This window comes from Capricornis sumatraensis, chromosome 12 (assembly GCF_032405125.1).
Source record: "Capricornis sumatraensis isolate serow.1 chromosome 12, serow.2, whole genome shotgun sequence".
Taxonomy (NCBI): domain Eukaryota; kingdom Metazoa; phylum Chordata; class Mammalia; order Artiodactyla; family Bovidae; genus Capricornis; species Capricornis sumatraensis.
Window position 1 is genome coordinate 83178074 of NC_091080.1, and position 19929 is coordinate 83198002.

The window sequence follows — 19929 nt, forward strand, 5'->3', positions numbered from 1 at the left end:
TTTATTCAACAACTGTTTACTGAGTGCCTACTATGGATCAGGCTCCATTCTAGAAGCTGGCATTCAGAGAGGTCAATTCAGGGCACTCCTGGCCCTCAAATTGCCCACAGGCTTACAAAGGCAGATGGACAAGCAAACAAGGTTGCACCATGTGCCAGGGGGTGCTCTTCAAGCTACACGAGACCAGGAAAGGGCACCTGCTCTCAGACTAAGAGAGAAAACGCTCCTCAGCAGAGGGAAGGCCTACTTCCAAATTTCTAAAGTAGAGAGGAGTTATTCAGGCAAAGAGGGAAATTCCAGGCAGAAGGAAGAAAACCCACATTCAGGGACATAGAACATGAAGCAGGTGTGGCTGCAGCTTAGGGCAAAGAAGGCTGTACCTGGATAGGTGGGCAACGTTTGGATAAGAAGGTTCTTGTATTCCACATGAAGAGTTTGGACCTAATTCTGAAGGCAGCGGGGAATGTTGGAGGATCTTAAGGCCAGGAGTGACAGGATCAGATACACAGTTTTGGAAAATGACTCTGGCTTCACGGAGAGGAACAGAACTATAGGCTAGGAGGGCAAGTAGAAAGATGAGGTAGCAATCCAGAAGGAAAACTCTGAGGACCTGGAGGAAGTGGTGCTAGAAGAGAGAAAATGAGACAGATATGAGTTACATTAAGGAAAGAGAATCAGCAGGTCATCGACTGGACTTGGAAGTCGGGGGGCAGGTAGTGGGTGGACTTGAAGTGGGGTCCCCATGGCTTCTGACTTGGATGGCTAGGCTTTTAGGGCATAAAGAAGGTGGTAAGTTCTATTTATCAGATGCCAAATGTATTAAAAATGGAAGCATTGAAAAGTTCATCAGACCGGAATTTCTCGGCCTTTTATGTGTATGAGAAGCTTGTTCAGATGCAGAGTCCGCTTCTGTAAGTCTAGGATGGGACCCCGGGTGATGCTCACGTTCCTGCACCACCGGCCACACTTCGAGGAGGAAGAATTTCCACTGCGAGGTCAATTAGATAACTGCATCTTGATCTCTCTCACGCGGAAGAAATGGGGGAATTCCTATTTTATGATACCTGACACTTAGTAACACAAAGATGATGAGACTAAGAAGAAGAGACTCAAAGGAGAAGGACTTCGGGAGAAACGCTTTGTTAAGTGCTCTAGGTAGGAGGTAAGACCAGAAGCACCAGGGAAAAGACAACTGGACAGCGGCTTCGAAGAGGATGGGAGGCCGAGTAAGAGGAGAGCGTGCCGCGGGAAAGGTCACGTGGTCCGTCCCCGCGTCCTCCAATCAGCAGGCTCGTGGTCTTGGTCGCCGCGGGGGGGGGGGGGGCGTGGCACCTGTGCGCATGTGCGCACTTAAGTGTGCGTGGGTTGGTGGGCGTGGGTTGGGGCAGGGTGTGTGTCTGAGATATAGCTGAGATCTGCATCTAGGCAGGCAGTGCACGGCCAAACGCAGAGCGAGCAACAAGGGTGAAGTGGACCAGGGGTCAGCTGACATCCGGCTGTGGAAAAGACCATCTTAACGAAGATAAACACACACGTGACAGTTATAACAGGGACCAATTCCTCTAAAAAGAAAAAGTCACCGAGCGCATTTAAACACCAAGTCCAAGGATTTGATGGATTTGCGATTATGTCCAAAGACCCATTTAAAGAAGAAGGAAAAAAAACAAAGGCCAACTAAAAGGAGTGCCTGTGCCAATGTAAGAAAGGCAGCAGTTTAAAAAATGAGCTCTGACAACACAGACTTAAGCAAAAGCGAGAGGCAATAGCCACGTTGGCATGTCAGAATGATGAAAGGCACAGTAATGAAAACACAGCAGATTCGTTAGGTACCATGGACTTCCTGACTGCAGAATGTATAAATGAAAAGGTGACAGTGATCCAAGAAGCACTCAGCGAAGATCTATTAGGATTCCTTAGAACTTCGCTTCAGAATATGGCAGATCACATACAGGAAAGACTGGTTCTAAAGATTCAGAGCGCAACAGCATCACTCATAAGGTAGGATTAACAGAGTTTTAGGCAATTAGATGCATTGGAGAATCTACCTTTTCAAAATGTGTATGAGTTTCTCTCACACTCCAGACAATCATAGACGGAGAAGTTTCAAGTAAATAAAAAGAATGTGCAGACAGCACATACATTGATAAAATTAGAAATATAATAGCAAACACTTGCATGGTGTCTGTTATGTGACAGGCATTGTTCTCTCTGTGCATGTTTACAAATAGTAACTGATTTAATTTTCATTAAATGAAACCTTATGAAGTGGATTTCATTATTATCCTCATTTTACAAGTGGAGCAACTGAAGCAGAGAAGTTAAGTAACTGCCCAAAGGCCTTACTAGGACATAACAGTGACTCCACTGTATACACAGAGGTAGCCACTCAGTTTACAACAGTTCTTTATTCTGTGACCGCACATGTCAGGGGCCCTGTCTCTGATGTTCCTCCCACTGACCCAGAAGCAGACACCTGACCCAAGGTGAGCCAATCAGACTTTCTCTTCCAGCTGTTCAAAACTGACCCTAAGCTATCTGGAGTCTTGACTTGATTTCCCAGCTAAGCCCACAAGGGAGTGCCCTAGAGGCAGCCCCAGCCAGTGCTCCCAGGCACTTAACTTGCATTTGAGAGCTGGCTGTTGTTCAGTTCAGTTCAGTCGCTCAGTCGTGTCCGACTCTTTGCGACCCCATGAATCGCAGCACGCCAGGCCTCCCTGTCCATCACCATCTCCCGGAGTTCACTCAGACTCACGTCCATCGAGTCCGTGATGCCATCCAGCCATCTCATCCTCTGTCGTCCCCTTCTCCTGCCCCCAATCTCTCCCAGCATCAGAGTCTTTTCCAGTGAGTCAACTCTTTGCATGAGGTGTCCAAAGTACTGGAGCTTCAGCTTCAGCATCATTCCTTCCAAAGAAATCCCAGGGTTGATCTCCTTCAGAATGGACTGGTTGGATCTCCTTGCAGTCCAAGGGACCCTCAAGAGTCTTCTCCAACACCACAGTTCAAACGCATCAATTCTTCGGCACTCAGCCTTCTTCACAGTCCAACTCTCACATCCATACATGACCACAGGAAAAACCATAGCCTTGACTAGACGGACCTTAGTCGGCAAAGTAATGTCTCTGCTTTTGAATATACTATCTAGGTTGGTGATAACTTTTCTTCCAAGGAGTAAGCGTCTTTTAATTTCATGGCTGCAGTCACCATCTGCAGTGATTTTGCTGTTGAGCTCTTTACTATTCAGGGCTGTCCCAGGAAACTTCTAGTACTTTCTCCCTTTGCATAAGTTACCCAGTAAGCAGAAGTGCCTTCACGAATACCCTGCAGCATTTAAAAACTCCCCAGAAGAGCACTGGAGTCCGTCCACCAAAATCCATGAGTGCAAAATGTTATTTAGAAGAAAGTACATTTCTCTAAATATATCAATAAGAAGGCAAAAAGATAGAAAATAGATCTCATAAGGGATTTAGAAAAGAAAGTAATTAAGCATTGCTCAACAGAACTGAGCAAACTAGAAACTTAAAAAAAGAAAAGAGAATTTAAACAAATGATCATTTCCTCAAAACGTTAACCAAAGTAACAAACGATTGGATCAACTTTAAAAGTTAAAAAACCAAAAACAAAAAAAAATTTAACTTTTAGAAAGCTATTAATTCCACAGGAGGAGGGAATTGGCAGTCAAATAAGACAACCCTTGTTGTAATATAAATGCATGGGATTAGCTGTGTTTATAGGCTTAAATTACCCATTTATTAAATCTGTGTATGGCTCAGCCACTCTATCTTTGCCTCTTACCAGCTAATCTCTTTGGTTTTCTGGCATTTTTTTAAAGTGCCATGTTACGTACAGCTGCCAGGAGTTACAAATCACAACACTCCTGCCTCGAAGGATGGAAACAGCTTGGCCAGGGGTCAGACCCGTGTGCCTGGAGGACCTACAGGACAGGAGCTGCACTCGGGTCCTCGGAGGTGAGTGAGCACTCAGGCTGGTAGCCTTTCCACGGCCCATGCCCCTGCCGCCAGTGCCACCCACAGAGATCCTTGCTGCTGCTCCCACGTGGGGTGCAGTCTGAACCCCGTTCTCCATATTCGAATTCCACTCCCACCCCCTTGGAGCTGGCATGTCTGCTAAATGCAGGAATCCCCAGACCACCACCCTGGCCAGTCCAGGGGAGCCTCGGAGCACCTCTCCCTAAACCTCTCATTCCAGCCTTTCAAAGCCTCGGGCTTTCAAAGCCAAACCCAGCAGTGGGGATTGTCCACTGGGTGCCTGCTATTTCTGCTTTTGGCTCAGCATCCCCTAAACCACTAATGAACCCCCGAAGCTCTGAAAGGCAGGTCTTGCTTCCTGAAAAAAGAGAAGAGAGAAAAGACAGCAGCAAGAGACAGACACAAATTAAAATCTCCCCTGACGTGGTCCCTGGTTCCCTGTGGCTTCTGGGGAGGGGTCCTCAGCTCCTTGAGTGAGAACTGGCTGCGGTTTGAGCCCCAGAGTTGGGCTCCTTTGGACATCCACCAAAGAGTGTGGAAAGGAGAGGATGGGCCGCAGAGAGAGGTGTTGAAGCCTTGACAGCAGAAGGCTACCATTCTGGCATGTTCTCTGTAAGACAGAAAACACAAGTTCTTAAGAGGCTAGGAGATATTGTGCCTGTAAAAAAAGAAACCTATTTTTTTTTAATTTCTGAAGGAAGCAAGTATATTCCAAAGAAAGCCAAAAGAAACTTTAACAATAGCTACAGTCTGGAGCTTTATGGATTTTCTTTGCCAACATTGGTTTTTGTTCAGTTCAGTTGCTCAGTCGTGTCCAACTCTTTGCGACCCGTAGACTGCAGCATGCCAGGCCTCCTTGTCCATCACCAACTCCTGGAGCTTGCTCAAACTCATGTCCATAGAATCTGTGATGCCATCCAACCACCTCATCCTCTGTCGTCCCCTTCTCCTGCCTTCAATCCTTCCCAGCATCAGGGTCTTTTCAAAGAGTCAGCTCTTCGCATCAGGTGGCCAAAGTATTGGAATTTCAGTTTCAACATCAGTCCTTCCAATGAATACCCAGGACTGATCTCCTTTAGGATGGACTGGTTGGATCTCCTCGCAGTCCAAGGGACTCTCAAGAGCCTTCTCCAACACCACAGTTCAAAAGCATCAATTATTTGCTGCTCAGCTTCCTTTATAGTCCAACTCTCACATCCATGCATGACTACTGGAAAAACTATAGCTTTGACTAGATGGATGTTTGTTGGCAAAGTAATGTCTCTGCTTTTTAATATGCTATCTAGGTTGGTCATAACTTTCCTTCCAAGGAGCAAGCGTCTTTTAATTTCATGGCTGCAGTTACCATCTGCAGTGATTTTGGTTTTGGTTTTTGTTAGCAATAAATTATTGCAAAAAATACCGTTGCTAAAATACACTTATTCATGAGTTTTATTACTGAAGAGCTGGCCAGTGTTTTAGGTATTTGTAATGGAACAACCATTTCTGTGGTCATCAGATTAATACCCTGAGATCTATTTCTTGGCATTTGGAGTTGTAAAATATAGGAACATTTTAGGATCTAAAATATGTATCTTAAGATGCACTGTTACAAAACACCATGAGCACTGTGCTATTTTAGTTAAATTAAGAAATTATTTGGAAGGAAAAACACACTAACTTGCTAATACATTATATTTAATAATTTATATTTACTATAACAATAGGATTGTGATAATAACAGAACCTACTTTATAATGACCAGTAGACTAAGTGCTAACTCATTGCCTATACTTTTCTGAGCACTGTATAGGTATTAACATATTAAATCCTCACAAAAATGGAGGTCTTTTCTTTCTAGCTAGTTCAAAAAAAATTTTTTTTCAGCTTTATTGAGCTTTAATTGACAAACAAAGTTAGAAGGTGTTTAAAGTATATGTAGTGGTGATTTTTAAAGGTTACTCTGAAGTGAAATTAGATTTTTAAAGGTTACTTACCATTTGTAGTTATTACAAAATATTGGCTCTCTTCCCTCTGCAACACATCCCTGTAGCCTGTCTAATAGTTTGTGCCTCCCAACTCCTCGCCCCCGCATTGCCCCCCACTGCCCCACTGGTAATTACTAATTTGTTCTATCTGTGAGTCTGCTTCTTTTTTTGTTATATTCACCCTTTTGTTGTATTTTTTTTTAGACTAAAAGGCAGTTATTATTACTACCCCTTTTTTTAAGATGAAATTTGAAACCCCAGAAAGTTAAAACACTTGCCCAAAGTCACACAGCTACTGCGTGGTTAACCTGGGATTGGAACACGAGAATTATAGCTCTCGTTATGTTCCCTTTCTACATTTATTAAAGAATGCAAGCTTCCTGCCAATGCAGGAGACTCAAGAGAAGCGGGTTCGATCCTTGGATCAGGAAGATCCCCTGGAGGAGAGCATGGCGACCCACTCCAGTATTCTTGCCTGAAGAATCCCATGGACAGAGGAGCCTGGCGGGCTACGGTTCATAGGGTCACACAGAGTTGGACACAACTGAAGTGACTTAGCACAGCCCAGTACAGGCTTAGTGGTAAAAGGAAATAACAAGATGGCCCCATAGGAAAAGCTTCTTTACTTGTCCTTATGGTTGTAGACCAGCATAACAAGCCAGCATCACCATCTCAAGGGTGGATTCCCAGTGATTTCCACAATGTAGCGTCTGTCTGAGAGCTTTTTTGTCCAGCATCCCTGTTGGCTGATACTCGCTGAGTTCTACCAGTGGTGGAACCTTAGCAAACCTCCCCATCACCCCACTAGGCGTGGCCATACCCCCTTCAACAAGGTCTGTATCCCGCCTGAGCTGGGGATGGGTCCATCTTTCAGGTTTCTTCCTTTTTTAGATGCTCTGCCTCAGCCTGGAGGTAGTGGCTGTTCCCCACACCTTCTTTTCAGGTAATTAGTTAACAATTCTTGACATTAAACTCTCACTGTTTGGATTACTGTGTGGTTTTTCCTGATTGGACCCTGACTGACACATATGAGCTATTCCCATAATTTATAATAAAGGCTACCATTTGTTGAGTGTTTCTTATACGGGAGATACTGTTAAGCATTAAAAAAAAAACAAAACCAATATCATTTGACTCAATCATACAAATAGTGCTGCAATGTAAATGACATTATCTGCATTTTCAGATGAGGAGGTTCATGTCAGTATTGCATGGGTAAGAATGACAGGCCTGATGGAACAGGCTCAAAGTGTATGCTCTTAACGTCATGCCATGATCAAGGACCATTAAGGCTACAATGCCATCTGACACAACTAAGGCGTAGGTGCCAATGTACCGGTAACTAGTCTCGACTACACATCCATTCCACAGCAGAAATCACAAGCTCTCTTGGAAAGCCCATAAATTACTAAAATCACCTTCCCTTCAAGTATGTCCCTCTGCTCCAGGGCAGACTGTCTTCCTTGGCAGTTTTCAGCTCATCAGCTTTCCCAAAGACCAAAAAATTAAGGGCAATCTCTGGTCCACAGATAGTCTGTGAGTTTTACTTTATAAACCTTGCCCTGACTTGGCTCAGTGACATTTGATTTATAGACAATTAATCTTCCTTGTGTATAAAAGTTCAGTTTCAGCTGGGCTTTTAACTAAACTCATTTCTCTGAATTGCCCTTTGACAATTCTTCCTGGAGGGCCTGCTGAGATCTTTCTGTTTGTGTGTTCAAGGGAGCCTGGAGAAGCATGCACTTTGCGTGTACACCTCAGCTGGACCCCTGGAGTCCTGGCTTGCTTTCTCTCGGTCCCTCTGGTGAGTGTCATTCTGAGCCAGTTAAGCTCTGTATTTTTGTTGTTGTTGTTGTTTTTAATGTGATTGATTTATTTTTGGCTGTGCTGGGTCTTCATTGCTTTGCGCCAGCTTTCTCCAGTTGCAGTGACCGAGGGCGACCGTTGCGATGTTTGGGCTTCTCGTTGCAGTGGCTTCTCTTGTTGCAGAGCATTGACTCTGGGGCGCACGGGCTTCAGCAGTTGCAGCTTGTGGGCTCTAGAGCATGGGCATAGTAGTTGTGGGGTGTGGGCTTAGTTGCTGTAAGGCATTTGGGATCTTCTCAGACTAGGGATCGAACCTGTGTCCCCTGCAATGAGAGGTGGACTCTTATCTACTGTGCCACCAGGGGAAGTCCTAAGCTCTACATCTTATCCACTGCTTCTACTTCCTGGCCTAGTCTGGTTCTACTATGTCCGTGGCCATTGAGCAGGGCGACAGGTCACGTAGTGACGATCCTCTGGGAATGTGGCTTTGGGGGAGCTCTAGAGCTGTTCTTCCTCCACGGACTGAGGGACTGCTTTTCTGACTGTGGTTCTAAGACTGTTGGGTTCCCAGACTACTGCAGAGCTTGAGAGAGGGTGCAGAGTGAGGAAAATTAAAATGCCAGGAAGATCATGTTCTTACCAAGATTCAGCCTGTTTTCTTGAAGAAGCACTTTTTGGATTGTTGCAAGCCTTTGGTTAATTTTCAGAGCTCTGAAAAATTTTGTTTTGACCCTTTTTGCTGGTGTTCTCGTTGCTTTTTTGGAAGATTGGGTATTCAGAAGTCTTTATTCCTTTGTTCTAAAGTGTTTTGATAGCAGCGTTGAAATAAATAATAAATTTGAGGCCTTGATTTGACTAACATTATTTGCAAACAAGTACAACATAAAACAGCCTGGAACAAACATGAGGAATTGGCTGCACAAGCCTCTAGTTACCTTATCTTGACTAAGGCAATTTTCCCATTGCAGGGTTTTGGGGAGATTTCTGAACAAATCGATTTTTGTTATCTTTGGCTAGCTCTGGAGGAGGTTAATAAATTAGACTTTAAAGCCTCTTAAATTAAAAGGGCTCCCATTCCGATTGATTTGTGGATATGGATAAACGCAATTTAAAAAATTCTCTGAGTTGCAGTATATCAAGTATTTGAGCTTTTTCAAAGGACTAGCCTTTGTAAGCATGTGGAGTTAAAATTTATTTTTTCTCTAAGTATTCTTGGGTTATGTTGTGTTGATTTATACAAGCATATGTTAATCTCCATAAACTATTGCCTTTACATGTTTAAATTATAAGGTTAAAAAGCAAGAAAAATACAAGTTGTTTTCAAGCTAAAAAATAATATACTAAAACCCCCCACAACTTTGCAAGAAAATATAAAGATTTGGAAGATCTTGGTATATAAATACAGAAAAATTGTATAAGGGCAAGTGCAGGTAATGCTAATAAGTATGATTCATCTTCAAACAACTTATACTGCTTTGATACTTTGGGTTTAAAAAGAATTATGTTTTCTCTATGATATTTTAGCAGTATTAAAAAAAAGGCATAATATTCTAGCTGATGTAAGGCCTGAGTTTATTCTCACACAGAAAACTTAATATGTCCTTAAACTTCCTAGTCTGTTTTGCATAATCAAATAATATTTTCACTAAATGTTTAATATTATAAATGATTCATTATCATAATGGATGTCTTCCAAAATACAGTTGACCCTTGAACAGGGATTAGATGTGTCCACCCTCTGACCCTCTGCACAGTCAAACTCCATGTATGAATTATAGACCTCTGCATTCCAGGTCCTGCATGTGCAGATCCAAACCTCCATGGATGGTGCAGTATGTAATATTTACTACTAAACAAAGTCATGCATAAATGGACCCAGGCAGTTCAAACCCCTGGTAGTCAAGAATCAACTGTAATTTACTCTTAAAAATTTCACACAGGATGTCAGGATGGCCAGGTTGTCTAAGGTGCCAGATTCAACCTCAAACAAATTTCACATAATGCTACAAATTATACAAATTGTGGTTTTCCATTTGCACTGCGTATAAAATTTCAGGTACCGTATTTTTCCTAGATATATTTTTTTTTTACTATCCATAGGTTTCAGTTTTTTCTTTTACTTTTTTTTCTCTTTTTAAATTTATAAATTTTAAAATTTTATTAATGTATAGTTGATTTACAATGTTGAGTTAGTTTCAGGTAGACAGCACAGTGGTTCATTTATTCACGTTTATCTGTTCTTTTTCGGATTCTTTTCTCTTATAGGTTATTATAAAATATTGAGTATAGTTCCCTGTGCTATACAGTATGTCCTTGTTAGTTATCTATTTTATGTGTACCCTGCTTACTTAACTTATATGCAGAGTTCATCATGAGAATCGCTGGGCTGGAGGAAGCACAAGCTGCAATTAAGACTGCCAGGAGAAATATCAGTAACCTCAGATATGCAGAGGACACCACCCTTATGGCAGAAAGTGAAGAAGAATTAAAGAGCCTCTTGATGAAAGTGAAAGAGGAGAGTAAAAAAGTTGGCTTAAAGCTCAACATTCAGAAAACGAAGATCATAGCATCCAGTTCCATCACTTCATGGCAAATAGATGGGGAAACAGTGACTGACTTTATTTTTCTGGGCTCCAAAATCAGATGGTGATTGCAGCCATGAAATTAAAAGACGCTTACTCCTTGGAAGGGAAGTTATGACCGACCTAGACAGCATATTGAAAAGCAGAGACATTACTTTGTCAACAAAGATCCATCTAGTCAAAGCTATGGTTTTTCCAGTGGTCATGTATGGATGTGAGAGTTGGACTATAAAGAAAGCTGAGCGCAGGAGAATTGATGCTTTTGCACTGTGGTGTTGGAGAAGACTCTTGAGAGTCCCTTGGACTGCAAGGAGATCCAACCAGTCCATCCTAAAGGAGATCAGTCCTGGGTGTTCATTGGAAGGACTGATGTTGAAGCTGAAACTCTAATACTTTGGCCACCTCATGCAAAGAGCTGACTCATTTGAAAAGACCCTGCTGCTGGGAAAGATTGAGGGCAGGAGAAGAAGGGGATAACAAAGGATGAGATGGTTGGATGGCATCACCGACTCAATGGACATGGGTTTGGGTGGACTCCTGGAGTTGGTGATGGACCGGGAGGCCTGGTGTGCTGCGGTTCACGGGGTCGCAAAGAGTTGGACACAACTGAGCAACTGAACTGAACTGAACTGAACTGAGTGTGTATAAAATCCCAACCTCCTAATTTATCCCTTTCCTTCGGTAATCATAAGTTTTTTTCCTACATCTGTGGATCTATTTCTGTTCTGTAAATAAGTTCAAGAGAAAGAGCAAACTTTTTGGCCAACCCAATATATATGGTTCTGGAACTACCACCGTCCCCAAAAGCCCCCCAGTGCGCCTTCATTTTCAACACCTCCTCCCTCCCCAGCTCCTAGCAACCACAGATCTGGTCTCTCTTCCTGGAGTTGGCTTTTTCCAGAACGTCACATAAATGAACTTATACAGTATATAAGTTTCTGAGACTGCCTTCTTTCACCTAGGCTAATGTTAATTCTTTCGAAAAACTTGATCAGTGTTTCTCCATCCTAGATATTTTCTGACTACTGCCATTTAGTAATGTTAGAAAAATGTCACCTCCCACCTGCTAATCACCTTACTTGAGGATCTCTGGGTACAATACCCTCTGAGACCCTTCCCAATGTTATTAACGTGTTGTAACTCACAATGTGTGACTCACAGCAAGAGCCCACTGCACTTTGTTGACCGACAGGTGGTGTAAGTACTGCTAAGAAAAGTGTTTTCAAACTGAAGTCCAAGTAACCCGTGAGACAGAAAACCTGAAATGTGAGAGTGATATGTGCATTCTGCTGGTCTACTCATGAACTGTGTAACATTCTCTGGGTTTTTTTTTTTTCTAGTTTTATTTTTATTTAGTGCTGATGGATAAAACTATTGACATTAGTCTCCCTACAACCTCACCATCTCAACTTCTCACTCTCCAGGGGTCACTGTTTTAGTTCTTTAACTGATTATTTTATTTTTCTTCATCTCTTTACATAGCATGCTTATTTTGATATTTCTTCTTCAACCTTAAGCAGTACCTGTTGACTTTCTTCTCTCTGATAAAGAATTTGCCTGCAATGCAGGAAACCCAGGTTTGATCCCTGGGTTGGGAAGACCCCCTGGAGGAGGAAATGGCAACCCACTCCAGTATTCTTGCCTGGAAAATTCCATGGACAGAGGAGCTTAGCAGGCTATAGTCCATGGAGTGACAAAGAGTTGGACACAACTGAGCGACTAACCCACACTTGACTTCCTGCCATGGCATATAAGGATTTAACTCTTTCTTACACCTCTTACACCTTCTTATCGTCCTAATAGAAAAAGAGTATAATTTTGCTTAGAATAATTTTCAGTGTCACATCCTTGCTGCTGCTAAGTCACTTCAGTCGTGTCTGACTCTGTGCAACCCCATAGACTGCAGCCCACCAGGCTCCCCCGTCCCTGGGATTCTCCAGGCAAGAATACTGGAGTGGGTTGCCATTGCCTTCTCCAATGCATGAAAGTGAAGTGGCTCAGTCATATCAGACTCTTAGCGACCCCATGGACTGCAGCCTACCAGGCTCCTCCATCCATGGGATTTTCCAGGCAAGAGTACCAGAGTGGGTTGTCATTTCCTTCTCCAATGCATCGAAGTGAAGTCGCTCAGTTGTATCAGACTCTTAGCGACCCCATGGACTGCAGCCTACCAGGCTCCTCCATCCATGGGATTTTCCAGGCAAGAGTACCAGAGTGGGTTGTCATTTCCTTCTCCAATGCATCAAAGTGAAGTCGCTCAGTTGTATCAGACTCTTAGCGACCCCATGGACTGCAACCTACCAGGCTCCTCCATCCACGGGATTTTCCAGGCGAGAGTACCAGAGTGGGGTGCCATTGCCTTCTTATGGTCACATTCTTAAGACCATATAATTGCAATTGATACATCTGTTATGCAATAAATTCTGGTTATTTTCCTTTTCTATACAATTTTTTCTAACTGGAGGGAATAATGATAGTTTTTTAGTATCCCAAGTTTTCTATATTCTTTTTTTTCATTTTAAAACATTTCAATTTAATTTAAAAATTGGAGTATAATTGATATATAATACTGTATTAGTTTCAGGTGTACAGTGTAATGATCCAATATTTGTATGTATTGTGAAATGATCACCACCATAAATCTAGTTAACATTCATCACTATGCATAGTTAGAAAATTTTTTTCTTCAATGAGAACTTTTAAGATCTTTTCTTTAGCATCTTTCAAATATATAATACAGCGTTATTAACCGTGATCAGCATACTGTGCATTATATCACTAGGACTTATTTTATAACTGTCAGCTGCTCCTTTTTGACCACCTTCACCCCTTGCACCCATCTCTTGCATCTGGCAACCACCAATTTGTTCTCTATATCTATGAGTTTGTTAGATTCCACATAAGTGAGACCATTTTTTCTTAATGTAGGCATTTATCACTGTAAACCTCCCTGTTTGCATTGCTTTTGCTGTATTTCATAAGTTGTTTTAAATATAATTTCATTCATTTATTTGTGTTTGACTGTGTTGGGTCTTGGTTGCTGCGCGAGCGAGTAGGGGCTGCTGTCTGGTCACGGCGTGTTGGCTTCTGATTGCGATGGCCTCTCCCGCTGTGGAGCGTGGGGTCTAGGCCTGGGGGCTTCAGCAGCCTCAGTAGTTGGGGTGCAGGGCCTTCAGTTGCCCTGCAGCATGTGGCATCTTCCCAGATCGAGGACTGAACCCGCATCTCCTGTATTAGCACGTCGACTCTTTACTACTGAGCCCCCAGGGAAGCCCACCTTGTAAGTTTTGATACGTTGTGTTTTCATGTTCCCTTGTTTCAAGATATTTTTTAATTTTCCCTTGATTTCATCTTTGACCCATTGGTTTCCAGGAACGTGGGTGTTTAATTTCCACATATTTAACCATTGTGCTTGGAAAAGATACTTCGTATGATCCAAGTTTTCTATATTCTTATCCCCAAACTTTCCCCCGTTTATGTAATAAATCTCCTCTTACCGTGTTTATGTGCCTTAGGTTTCTTTCTGTTTCGCTCTCTCCCTTCTCTTTCCCGCCTCCCTTTCTTCCTTCCCTCTCTCCCTATTGAAAGAAATTTCACCTAGAGTATTCTAACATGCTCCCAAAGAGACGGGTTGATCTCTGAACTAGTTGCGCAAGTTGCCATCTTGAGATTTCTTTTGATCATCATGCTGAGAATTCCCTCATCTTCCTCTATTGTTGGCATCCCATGTTTTACTACATTTTGGTTAACTGTTGTTTTTGTAGGACATATTATCCATTAGCTCCCTGGAAGGTAAATTCTTCTGAGACCTAAAAATGTCTTGATTCTGTTCTCCTTCTTGAGGGGTAGTTGGGCTGGTACCAGGTTCAAAGTTAGATATCTTCTTTTCCTAGAATTTTGATGGCATTTCTTCATGATCTCAAACTTCTAATGTGGCTACTGAAAAGTCTGCTCTTCTGATCCTTGGTCCTTTGTATGTAAACTTACTCTCCCTCCAGGGAGCTCTTAGGATCTTCTCCTTGTCCCCATCGTTCTGAAATTTCAGAATAATGTCTCTTAGTGCGGGTCCTGGGTACTGGGGGGGAACTTTTCAATTTGAATACCTTTTTTTTTTTATCCTGAGATATACTTTACTCAAAATACACTCATTTAGAATGCATGCATACATGTGTTTTGACAATTACACACACCATGTAATCATTTCGCATCAAGATACATTACACATTTCCCACCACTGAAAAAAAATTATTTTGTTAATCCCCCCCTTAACAAAGCCCCAGACAACCACTGATATGCTTTCTATAATACAGACTGGTTTTGCCTGTTCCATGACTTTGTACCAATGGATTCACGTAGTATGTATTCCTCTGTGTCTCACCGCTTTGACTGAGCATGCTGTTTCTGAGACTCAGACATGTTGTGTATAGGTACCTGTAATTCAGGCCTTTTTTCTGCTAAGCAGGATTCTGTTGTATGGATATATCACAATTTGTTTCACTGGGGGATGATACTAGGTTATCTCCAGTTTGGGGCTATTATGAATGATGCTGCTATGAACATTGACACACAAGTCTTTCTGTGGACGTGTTTTAATTATCTGGAGAAACTCTAAATGGTTTTCTAACATGACAGTACCATTTTTTTTTACTGTGATTAATGGTAAAGTTTAAGAGCTGACCCACAAGTGTCTTTTCGATATCCTCTGTGCCCAATACTATCACCATTGGGCTGGTTAAAAAAATAAATAAAAGGCCTGTGGTATAAACAGAGTTGTTGAGAAGAATTTCCTCCCCGTTTTTCTGTTGGCAAAACTAGAAACACTTTGCCCATTTCAAAGATGTTTGACAAAGCCCCCTTAGTGTACCCTTCCTTTACACTCCATCTCTGTAGATGCCTGTGTGCTGACAGCCTTCATACTAACCTTACTTTAAACCCCTGAAGGGAACTTTCTGGAAGTCCAGTGGCTAAGACTCCCTGCTTACAATGCAGGGGACACAGGTTCAATTCCTGGTTGGGGAAACTAAGATCCTATGTGCCGGATAGTGTGGCCAAAATAAATGAATAAAATTTAAAAATAATTAACCCCCTGATGAAGCTACAGAACTTCCAAAGTGTTCCATTTTCTAAAGCTGCATTCTTCCCCTACAAGTCAAAGCTTCTGTTCCTCTGTTCAGTTGCTCATATTTAGGGATTAGAAAGGCAGTATGATTAAATGGGACTTTGCATAAAGACTGATAACCCTTAAATGTCAATCTGAAGACTTAGATTCTTCAGTTCTGGGAAATTTTCTTATTTTATTTTTCCAGTGACTTTTCTCATTTCTATTTTTTTTTTTCCTGTTTTCTCTTTCTAGAATTTCCATAACCCGGCTGTTGAGAATCTTGAACTGGGCCTTTATTTTCTTATCTTTACTTTCTAAATTTTTCTTTTTTCTTTGCTTTCTGCTCCCAGAAATTTATCTATCAAAATTCATTCAAATGTATCTCTCAAATTTTCTTTTAGGTCTTTTGTTTGTGGTTTTCCACTTTTAATTTTCAAGACCTCTTTTGTGTTCTGTAATTTACAGAATAGCATCCTATCTTTGTCGATTGATGGTTCAGTATCTTCTTATAAATTTCTAGGTATTATAATTAAAGTCTCTTTCTCTCCATCTCTCCACTGTGTCTGTTTTCCCCAGGATGCTTTGCTTTCTGTTTGTTTATTTCCTGGCCACTCTCTTCGGTGATGGGGGCTTTCCTCCAATAGCTGGGGAGTTGGCTCTCTGATCACAGGGGGCCCATAGGACTAACTGAATGTTCTGTGTACATGGCTAAGCTTGTCTACACTTGGCATCAGGGTAGGTAGAGGGTGTGGCTTGGTTCGCATCAGGTCTGTATGTGAGCTTCTCTTGTCATCAGATCAGATTCCTCTGAGGACTTTATAATCTCGTGATTGGAGGGTAGAATGATTCCTGCCAGGGTTGGGGAGCCAGATTCAGGGCTCAGGAGAAAGTGGCTAAGTTACAGTATTCTGCATGTGACCTTCCACTTCATCCCTCTGTTGGTTATCTGGTAACCCTGCCCTCACCTCTGCCTGGTAATTCACAACCCAGAGGCGAACGGGAAGGGAACTGGGGACTTTCTGATTCTTGAGCAACCTCCAGTCATCCTTCATTTAGCCCCTCATTCACCTCCTAGAGATGAAAATGACAGTTTGGTAGAGGACCCTCTGAAGGTTTGGCATTGTTTCTCAGCTTTCTCCACTGCTGGCTCATGAGACAGAATTCTTGGTTCTAGCCCAGTTTATTTCATGTGTCCTTTCCAGCCTCCAAAATTGTGTGCGTTGGTGTTTCCATTTTCATTCTCTTTGTCCTGATTGTTTTACTCCTTGGTTAAAAACAGATTCCTTTAAGAGGATTTAGGAAGTTGGGGAGATTAATGAGCATATTCAACCTGCCGTCTTGTTTGGATGTTGGAAATCATTCCATTCTTTGCCCAGAACTGTGAAATAAAAACAATTTTAAAAAACACAACCATTTCACAACCCTTCCCCATTCTTCCATTCTTCCTTCACGTCATATTTTGTTCTTGTTGTATTGAAGTTGGGAGCAAAGATGTTTCACCCTGGAGACAAATAAGCCAGAAATACTGCAGCATCCCCAGGCAAGAGCAGTGTGCAGTGTCTGGGCACTGTGGGGGGACGCCAAGCTGTCAGGGATGGTATCATTCATAGAGGGTGCCTAAGCATAGCAACAAACGTCCAATATAAGCAGAAACAAACATCATTCATTGTGTGTTTTCTCTACGGGTGTTACAGACCTTAATGCCTCGTGCCATACCTAGTGGGGCTTCTCCAGTGGCTGGGCGGTATAGAATCCACCTGCAACGCAGGAAATTTAGGAGCTACAGGTTCGATCCCTGGGTGGGGAAGATCCCCTAGAGGAGGAAATCACAACCCAACCCAGTATTCTTGCCTGGGAACTGTAGCCCACCAGGCTCCTCTGTCCACGAGGTTCAAAGAGTCAAACACAGCTTAGTGACTAAACCATTATCACCACGCCATACTAGTGATTCTTCTTGGAGAACTTACCCTCTAGATCCGCTAGCACGTGGAACGAGCGACCCACAGGCAGGAATTTTTGGTGCGAAGTTGTCTATAAATGCAAAATCTTGGTTACAGAACAGATATCTGTCCTGGTGGGGATGGTAAATAGCATGGGGCCCACCCACACCATGGGCATCGCTGCTGTGAAGAGGGGCTGATTCCCTCAGCGCTGATACATTAGGTGAGTTGACGTGTACTCCTATTTATGTAAGCACAGGGACTCATACATAATGGTAAAAATATCTAGCATTTACAAGATCTTGAAATAGTCCAGGCTCAGTTCCAAGCACTTATATGCATTAATTCATTTAATCCACCAAAAACCTTACTAGGAGATTCTGTTGTTATCCCCTTTTTACAAGTGAGAAACCTGAACTTGGTCAGTGGTTCACTGTTCCTAATTGAGCCAAGGTCCAAACCCAGGCGCCTGGTGCCAGAGTCCTGCACTTTACCGTGGAGGAGTGTGTGTACACACACACACACACACACACACACACACACACACACACACACACACACAGAGGGAACACTTCTGGAATGAGAGAAGTATCAGTAGCTGCCTCTGTGGAGGGAAGATTTTTAAGGGGTAGGTGTCTTAGTGAAAGCAAAATATTTATTACAGAGCACCTTTTGTGTTAGCATATATTCTTATTTTCAAATAACAAAATATTAGTCCATTTTGACAAGTCATATGGGTTTGAAGAATGACGAAACAGGTTGATTAAAATATCACATCTGTGACTACTGTGGGGAATATTTCTTTTGTACTCATTCTTTACCTCAACTTCCTACTCAGCCTGCCATTGACCTTAAATCCTTGTGAAAAGGCTTTTCACATTAGCTGCATTTCATGGCAACTTTTTGAAACTATAGCATTGGAATAGCTTTTGTTAACATTTGGATAGTAGATAAAATAATCCCCCTCTACCAGCAATTGCACTTGGTTCTATAAACCAGTTATTAAACCCAGTTTATCACTGGAAAGAAAGATTTTTAATATTTATTTGTGCGTGGCTTACCACAAGAAGCCTCACGTGTAGTAAGTGCACAAGTTGCTTCTCTGTCTGCAGTGGGACCTGGTTCAGTTCAGTTCAGTCGCTCAGTCATTCCGACTCTTTGCAACCCCATGGACTGCAGCGAGCCAGGCTTTGCTATCTTTCACCATCTCCCAGAGCTTGCTCAAACTCATGTCCATTGGGTCGGTGATGCCATCCAACCATCGCATCCTCTGTCATCCCCTTCTGCTTTCAATCTTTCCCAGCATCAGGGTCTTTTCTAAGGAGTCAGTTCTTTGCATCATGTGGCCAATGTATTGGAGTTTCAGCTTCAGCATCAGTCCTTCCAATGAATATTCAGGACTGATTTCCTTTAGGATGGACCCAGTAGAAAACCCAGAATGTGACCAACCAACCTTCCGATTCTCAAGACTGTGGTTTGATCAAACCTGTGTTATCTTTTATCTGCCAATGTTGGCAGGTGGGTTGTTTAGCATTAGCACCACCTGGGAAGCCCAGTCATTTACTAGGTCCTGACTAATCTCTTCCACTTTTCACTTTCTGTGTAAACTCTCCTAGGTTTACGAACAAAGCTAAAGAATCTACTTCGTAGCTGTAAAATTCTGTGTTTTTTTTTCCTTTACAAATAAAATATAAAGGGTCTCTATAATATATAAATATAAAATATAAAGAGCAAAAATCTTGACATGTGCATCAGTGGCTGTTCATAGATAACTTGGAGGTCTTGGTCAAAATATGAAATGCCTATGTTTGGGTACTGAAATCAACAACCCAGAAAGAGAGGAGCAAAACTTGGATCGGTAGAACAGGGCTGATTGATTGTGAGCTAATTACAAACCAACAGGCTGACGAGGCTGCTGGAAAACCCAGTGCAGCCTCCAGCCAACTCACTAGTGGCGGAGACAGATGCGGTCCTTTCATCACAGCCAGTCCTATGTTGAGACTCAAGAGCCCTAATCTTAGAGGAGCCTGGAGAGTCAGAGGGTGTAGACAGAAGTGGCAGCCGTGGGGTTATAGAGCTGGGATTGCCCTGCAAGAAGAACTTGCCCTTCAGTCTCAGGGAATGTAGGTAACTGGGAGCCTTCAGTCACATGACCTTTAGGCTCTACTCAGCCTTTGGATGAAGCCACACTGTGCCCTGGGTCTTCCCTGGTGGCTCAGATGGTAAAGAATCTGCCTGCAATGCAAGAGACCCAGGTTCAACCCCTGGGTCAGGAAGATCCCCTGGAGGAGGGCATGGCGACCCACTCCAGTATTCTTGCCTGGAGAATCCCGTGGACAGAGGAGCCTGGTGGGCTACAGTCCATGGAGTCACAAAGTGTGGGACATAACTGAGCGACTCACACACACACACACACACACACACACACACACACAAAGTGCCCAGGCAGCCCTCTGCCATGCCTGGGCTCCCAGATAGTGCGAGGGCCTGGCCGTTTCTGCCCAGTGCAGGACGCCTCTCCTGGGAAATCGTGGCGCTCTTAGC